We start from the raw sequence: 8435 nt of genomic DNA on the forward strand, positions 1-8435 counted from the left end.
GAGCCACAGAATCGACTACTGAGACTTAGAGCAGGGAGGAGACATTTTTAAGTCTCAAAATCCTGGTGTGTCAGTATCAAATGCTATACCCTAAAGGAATCACAGCATAAAGCCTCTGCTATGAGTAGCCCATTTGGAAGTGCCCGATAAAGGGCCAGCTTGTCCTGGTCTGACCAGCTAACGCTTCCATAGGCTGAAAGATGGCGATGTGTAGTGAGAAGCAGAGACAAGCAAGCTGGTGAGTAGCCAGACTAGGAGTCTTGCAGCCTACTCTCCCTCCCCTTCCCCGGCCCCAGGCCAATGGGAATATTGACCCAAGAGAAGAAGAGGCCTGGGTGCAGGCTGGGAGGAGCTCTCCATGCAGGGCCCCCTATACCTCTCATGTCAGCATGCCACGGCAGAGGGGACAGTCCCGTGAGCTCCCAGCAGCTCAGAGTGATGGAGCCCTGATCTTCCCCACCCTCCAACGTAGCTGACGGAGGGCCAGTAAACTCAAGGAGGCATGGTGTTCGAACAGCAGGTGCCTTAGCTAATCCCAGCACAGATCAGTATCAGAAACCAGGTGCCAACAGTTCACCAAGGGCAGGGGTTCCTTTCTCAGGCCACAAAAGCAGGTACACAAATATGGAATTTTCTTAAGTTTCCATAACTCAGTTCATTTTCTGTCTCAAGCCTCGGTTCTGCCTACTAACGGGAATTCGCCTTCAGTAGATTCTGAGCTGCCCAGCCTGCTGGGCGTCTCCTCACTCCTCTACCTTTCCCATGGGGGCCGCCCGTGTCCTGGGGTGCCGGGGCAGAGGCTCAGTCAGTTCGGCTGCTTTAGCAAATATCACAGATGAGGGGCTTAAACAACAGACATTTATTTCTCACCGTGTGAGAATCTGAGGGTCCGAGATCAAGTTGCTGTCAGACCCCGTGCTTGCTGAGGGCCGCTTCCTGGCTTGCAGATGGCTGCCCTCTTGCTGTGCCCTCTCTTCTTTGTGTGAGCACGGAAAGGGACAGTTCGGTCCCTCTGCTTCCCCTCATGGAGACAGTAATGCTCTAATGGGGGCTCCACCCCCATGACCCCCTCTAAACCTGATTGCCTCCCATGTAAGGCCCCGGCCCCAGATACCCTCACATTGGGGGTTTGGGCTCCAACCCAGGGACTGGGAGGAAGGCACAGACTTCCCGACCCTGACAAGCAGGGAAGGGCAGGGCTGCCCCAGCCCTGGTCACTCACTGTCCGGGCGGCATCCCTGGGTGCACAGTTGGATTTCTGCTGCTGCCTCATCATCACACACAGTTCCCCCCAGCTGCTGGTCTGACCAATGGCCTCACCTCCATGGCTCTGCCAGCTTCTGCCTGCAGCCTGGGGAAGCTCTGCCTTGGAGGAGTCCCGCAGGGTGGACCAGTGGGGCTGCCTGTGTGATCTCCCCAGAAATTCAGTGCCCTGCATCGGCCCTTCAGGACTTCCACGTCTGACTCCCAGCGACCCTTTTCTCTAAAAGGATGATCTCATCTATATGTCAATATAGCAAAGGTCTGTTTGCAATGCCAGAACTGGTCTGTTCTGCGATGGTTTCTGTGTTTCTGCTGTGGGGACAGTGACTGGACTGAGGGGGCAGGGGACACAGGGGTGGCCAGAGGGACGGGGCACAGGCATGCGGCAGTGAGATACAGACCTACAGACCCTTCCAAATGTGGTCTGGGCAGCTGTCTTACTCCTGCCTCTGGTGTTTTCCTGCTTTTACTGTGGCCTGTTTATGTTCTTTTCTTGAACTGTGTGTGTGTGTGTATGTGTGTGTGTGTGTTTAAAAGGGGGATTTTGCTTAAATCTTTTGTAGATTAATGTAAGATGACAGATAACAAAATGTAACAACATATCACAGCAGGGGGAGGGGCTCAAGATGTTGTAGCTATTAATTACCTCCATTAAATGCTACCGGGTATTTTATTATCTGCCTTTCACAGCTAAGAAAAGAAAGAATCCGAGAGTTTAAGTGACTTGCTCCACACGACAGGACCAGTGTTCAGGAGACCAGGACCAAAATTAGACGTCTTCGGCCTCAAAGCCCCGTGTTCTCACCATGGTACCACACTTGTTCTTTTCTAGTGCTTCCTCAAATGATTTCACATTCCAGAATCCAGTGGATTTATTATGCTTGGTTAGCAGGGTGTTAAGCTGGGTCTTCGAATGATTTTTCTAAAGACCTTTGAATTTCCCTGGCGAAAAATCCCATTGAAAACAGCTGTCTTGTCAGCTCTTAATTGTTGGGGACAGGGAGAGACCGGGATAGAGCAGTTGGATGAAACTCATAATTAATCACCTTGTTTAAGTCAAGAGTCTCAGCCAGCTCCTTGCACCGCTGCCTCTGCTGCCGGAGCCGCCCGCAGCGGGGACCAGCCTCCCCGAGGGGCTGCCACCTGGTGCTGGAGCTGGAAGAGGGGTCGTGGTCCGACCTCTGCGTTAACGTGTCATGCAAACGGCGACCAGAACAACAAAGGAACACGGGTGACCTAAGGAGAGGGGGTGTGATCCACATAAGAGAATTTCAAGACAGTTGTTTCTGTAACCAAAAATAAATGCTCGAATCAGTCATGGGTCTGCTTGGCTCCTGCCGTTACCACTCACTGCTCCTCTGGGTCGGCATCGCCCCCATTGGAGGGGAGGCCAGGCCCCTGCTCCCCCGAGTCAGACCATCTGAAAGAGCCGGTAATCTAACACATGTCAAACACTTTTAAAACTTTTTTGTATCTATTTGGGGACTTATTGGGCCAATCTCAGTTTTGGAGTCTAGATCCCCAGGGTCAGTGGGAATGACAGGGGGAGCCAGAAACTTGCTGCTTTGATGTAGAAAGTATGTTCCCAGAAGCTTGAACATTTACGAAGCACCTACTGTGTGACAGGTTAAGACACATGTTGATGGCTACACACCCTCTAGCCGTCAGTGCCAGCTCCCACAGAGTCATCCTGTCAGCCAGTGAGAAAAACGAACGCGCCTTATGCGGTGGCTGTCACGGATCACGAAGACACAGGTCACAGGTCACTCCAGTCCTAACCCCACAGGACTGCTCCCCTCTCTGATGGAGAAGCTCATGGAGTGTCTGCCTGCACACTCGGCCAAAAGCATCAGAATCCCTCAGTCTGTGACAGCTTCCCATTGTAAACAGCCAGCACCCGCCTGTGATACGGAGCCGGACACAGACATATCAGAACCAGTCTTGACTTCACGGCACTGCTGTGAAGGTGCCAGTGACGAAAGCAAGAGGCCCAGACCCACTGTGGCCCAGATGGAGCCCAACCTGTCAGCCACTCCTCGGTGACTGGCCCCTGAAATTTCTAAGGCTTCCCGAGAAACCCTGGTGTCTTTATTTTTAGATGTGCCCCCAGAAGGAGTGTTTCTGACCTTCTACATCTGCCGCTGGAGCTGCAGCCAGGGAGGCCCCTGCCTGCTTCAGCCTGGCCACCCATGTGATGGAGAACCAGCTCCGAGGCTGGCATCGGGAAGCTGGGCTTGGTTTCTCTGAAATAAATTAACCAAAAAAAGAAAATGACATATAAATAGAACACTGAATGAGGCAGGTAATTATAAGGCTGAAACATTTCTATACTTCCAAACCCTTTCAGAAATCACGTAAACCAGTTAATTAAACACAGTAACATACAGGGGGGTTAAATACAGCCTCATCTAGCATCTATGGTATAGATGAATGCTGGCTTCTCCACTCTGGGCTGGCTCCAGACCTGAGCTCCCCCGTGGTCAGGAATTTTATGACCCTTGAGACCCGCCCTGTAAATAGGAAGATTAAGAAGAAGAAAAGTAGGAGGAAGAAAAGAAAGATGAGTTGGAGAAGGAGAAAGAGGAGATATGTCCCTGGAAGAAGGGACTCTTGTTAAACAGTCAAGAGACTGGTATCCCAGAAGCAGATGGAAAAAGAAAACGAGTGAGATCCAGTTTAAAAGACAAGGCTCCTGTGCAAAAGGCCAAACCCACACCCAGACCCAAGAAGCCGGATCCAAGAAATGAGGAGCGAGGACTGACGTGGCCATAGTGACCCAGGGAGGGTCTGCCCGGCCACCATGCAGAATGGGCCACACTCAGGTGGCGCTGCGGGCACAGGGTGCCCCCACCTCGGCCCCCTCCATCTGCATCTGAATGTGACAAGGATGTTCAGGGGGTGACATGGGAAGGCACAAGGACCCTCACCCTCCACCCTCTGGCTTCAGAAGCACCGGGAGAAAAGAGTCCCAGACTTCATGGCCACAATAACCTTTCCTTCACTGGGAAGGACGAGAGCAATTTTCTTATCACAACAAATTAAAAGTTGAAGAAACACAACTCAGAAAATTTACCTTTAAGACAATAATGACAAGGTTTGAAGGGGCGTTAAAGAACCGTGCTGGAAGGTGTTCTGGGAATCTGCCCTGGGAGGCTGCGTGGCTGCCTTGGGTCTCTCCTGACAGGTCCCATCACCCGCGCAGGTGCTGCCTGGGCGGTCTGCAGCGATCCGCACTGCGCTTGGGTGTCCTCCTGCCACTGAAATGCACCGCATGGCACACCCCTGCCTCGTCCCCCCGCCCCCATGCTGTTCATCACCTGGCACAGGGCAGGTCCTAGGTCAGTGTTTGTCGAAAAAGCCACTGACTGGAATGGCCGGCCATTCGCATCTCATCAGTGGGCGCAGTTTCCTCCCAGACCGAGACACTCAGCCCCACTCACTCCGGTGGGATTCTTTATAAGCCAGTCCCAGCTGGTCAGTGACCACCAGTACCCACTATGGAGCACCTGGTGGGGCCTCTGCATTCTTAGGAGGAGTTCATCTGCCACAGTGACTTCTCCAGACCCTCTGCAGTTTCCCACATCCATCCCCAAGCCCTTCCTTGCTCTGGCTCTGCACTTGACTACCGCCCTGGGCCCAATACCTGTGTGTGTGGAGGGGGTGGGGGGAATATATATATGTGGCATTTTAGTCTTCCGTAAAAAAAAATCAGAAAGAAGAAACGTCCTATCTCTCCCTCTTTTTCTTCTCAAGGAAGTAGGTAGGGTTCTGAGTCCTAGAAAACATTTCTTTCATCCACAGGTCAGGGTTAAAAGATTTCTGAGCTTTTTTTAAAGTGTGTGATCCTTGCCCTGGCCGGATGGTTCAGCTGGCTGGCATGTTGTCCCATACACCACAAGGCTGTGGGTCCTGTCCCTGGTCAGGGCACACACCCAGGGCTCGGGCTCAGTCCCCAGCTGAGAGGAGTAGGGGAGGCCCCTATTTCAATGTTTCTCTCTCACATTCCTCTCTCTCTCTGTCTCTCTCATCAATAAATATGTCCTCCGGTGAGGAGTAAATAATAATAATAAAAGTATGTGATCCTAGAGACAAAACAAAGAAGGAAAGTACTGTCTGGAAAGAAGGCAAGCAGTCCCAGGGCTGGGGATGGGACCGCAGAGGGACAGCCGCCCGACATAGGCAGACCCGGGACAGGGCAGGGAGGAGGCACAAGGCTGGGGGAACAGAGGCCTGTTGGATTCCACTTCCCTCTCCCTGGCGCACCCCAGGTGGGGCCGGGCCTCAGAGGGAAAGGACTCCGTGCTGCACGTTTAGGAGATTAGACCTGTGCACAGGGCCCCCGTCTGGGCAAAGGCCCCAGGTGCCAGCGGCACAGAGCATGGCAGCTGCAGAGGGCTGTGTGGGCTCGAGACTCAGGCACACTCGGCAAACTAAAGCCCAAAGGCTGCCAGCTCGTATTCCACACTGTTTAAGATTCTACCACTCACAAGTCAAGGACGGCACAGAGTTGGGGGAAGGAGCCCCAGTTGTGACTCACATTGAATTTTCCATTGGCCTGGCAGGATGTGGGCTCAGAATAAATTCAATTAGAGTTCGTGGGAAGAAAACTTTCCTTACATCTTAAGCTGTGTGTAGAGTAAAATTCATACCCACTAAATAGAGTTAAGCTCTGCCCCGCCCACAGCCCACACCAGGCTGACACTTCATGGTTAAGTCCCTGGACAGCGGCTGGCAGCACCCTGTTGGGTGTGACCTCAGGAAGTGCCACCTGCTCCTGCCCTCCCAAGCACCTGAACAGCTCAGCCTGACACATCCCAGAGATTCCAAGGCAGACCTGCCTTTAAAATGCATGAGCAGCACTGGTTAGCAGTTAATATTTCATGGGTTAATCTCTTACTGCACTGTGACTTCGCCATGTCAGAGTCCCAGAGCTGTGTCCTGAATGCTGTCCAACCTCCCAAGGCCTTTAGCCCTGAGCCGGCACCAAAGGTTCAAAAGGATCTTCCAATTCCAGCCACAGTTCCTGCCTCAAAATTGCAAACCACAGCCTCAGAAGAGTTTTGTGTTGTCCCCGTATTTGTCATCTGTAAGGATTGAATCTGATATGTGATTATAAAGTAATGAGACTGACTTTTAAACAAATCTCAGACCTTATGAATTCAGATGAGGGCTCGTCTTCAAAAATGTCACCTTGGGAGCCTGGCCACCTCCTTACTCCAATGAGGCTGCCACCCCAGACACCACACCTGGCATTTCTCTATGTAAATTGCCTGCAGGGGCAGTTCACCAATCGCTGAAGGAAAGAGAAACTCAGTCCCAGCACTTGGTGGCACTCCTGGCTGTCCGGCGAGGTTCACTGTTAACATGTCAGCCTCCCCCCCCAACCCCCTCCAGGGTGTGTGTCTAGCTCACCATCGCACACCCAGGCGAGGCACGGAAGCTGACACCCAGGAGGCCCATCATAAATGCTTGGTAAATGTACACAGTCAGCTCTTCGTTGGCCCTGTGCTCTTCATTCCTTCCTCTTTTCCCCCATCTTCTCCATTAGACACTGTTGTCTTTATCTCCTCCTTTTTGCTGTTAAAGTCATGATGAAATACACCCAAGGAAGGAGCTAGAGCTGACCACAGAGCATGGAAGAACTGAGTCTCCTGTACCTACCAGGATAAGCTAGGTGATGCTATGGTAACCAATAAACCCAATAAAATCTCAATGGCTTCAGACGATAAAGATTTGCCTTGGCTGAGTAGCTCAGTTGGTCGGAGTATTGTCCCATTCACCACACAGCTGTTGGTTCGATTCCCAGTCAGGGCACACACCTGGGTTGAAGTTTCAGTCCCCGGTTGGGGTGCGTGTAGGAGACAATCGATTAATATTTCTCTCTCACATCTCTTTCTCTCTCTCTGCCTCTCCAAAATCATTTTTTAAAATACATCCTTAGGGGAAGGTTTAAAAAAACAGCATAGATTAATTGCTAATTCTTTGCCCTGGTATAAAGTGTGAAGATGGGGCTACACTGTCCTCCATGTAGTCATTTCTCAGCCACTTTCCAAGGCCGTCAGAAACTGCCGCACTCTCAATGGAGACTTCGGGGTTCATGAAGTATGCAAAGGATGAGAGACTAGAAGTATTCACATCAGCAATTAAATTTCCTACCTAGAAATAACATGAGCTCTACTCACAACCCACATGGCCCACAGGTCTCCTGACCCCACTGCAAGGAGGGACAGGGCAGTAACTACAATCCCCTATGAGCCTGGAAGAAGAGGAGTACCAGATCAGGTAAGAGTAAAGCATTAGAGTTCTTCACCACAAACCGAGTCTGGAAGTCAGCAGGAGCAGATCACTGAAGAGCATCAGGTGTAGCACAATGATACGTTAATGGCCCTTCCATGGATCATGCCTCCCAGAATCCATCCCCTTATTTAGCTCGCTCTCACATTGACTTTGAGCTTGGCCTTGTGACCTTCTTTGGCCAATGAGACATCAGCAAATGTGGAGAAAGTTAGGGATTTGTAAGTGCTTGCACATGAAGGCTTGCTCTTTTAGAATGCTGTCACTACCATGTGGGAAGCCCAGGCTTTCTGCTGGAGAGGCCACACAGAAAAGAACAGGGGCTGCCCAGCGAAGAGCCCCAGCCAGCTGACAGCTGCATGTCCTCGGCCTCTCCAGCAGCCAGTGCCCCAGTGAACTGAGAGCAGAGTGCAAGCATACCCTTGAACCCTGCCAACACCAGGTGGGACATAGACAAAAATTATTGAACCATAGAAGAGTGGACAGATACATGGTTCTTGTTTGGACCCACAAAAATGTGAAGTGATTTGTTGCACAGCATTAGATGACTGCTACAGCAATTCATATCTGAAAGGGGGGCACTGCCATTACAAAAACCTAACATGTTTGGTGTTGGCATTGGAACAAGACAGCAGAGAGGAGCTGGGGGAGCAGTGAATACGTTGTTGGTGAAAGTTGCAGAAATGGTGAACCATCTTTGAATGTGTGCTTAAAGGGTAGTGAGGAAATTGTCACTAGAAACTGAAAAATAACAATCTATGTTATACAGAAATGCCTGCAATAACTAAAAAGACATAAAATACTTAACAAATTGTGGATTTAGCTCAGAAAACCCTAGACATGATGTTGAAAGCATTCGTTGGATATTTCCAGTTGTA

The sequence above is a fragment of the Phyllostomus hastatus genome, unplaced genomic scaffold (genome assembly GCF_019186645.2).
Source record: "Phyllostomus hastatus isolate PE091 unplaced genomic scaffold, TTU_PhHast_1.1 phas_contig_98, whole genome shotgun sequence".
NCBI lineage: Eukaryota > Metazoa > Chordata > Mammalia > Chiroptera > Phyllostomidae > Phyllostomus > Phyllostomus hastatus.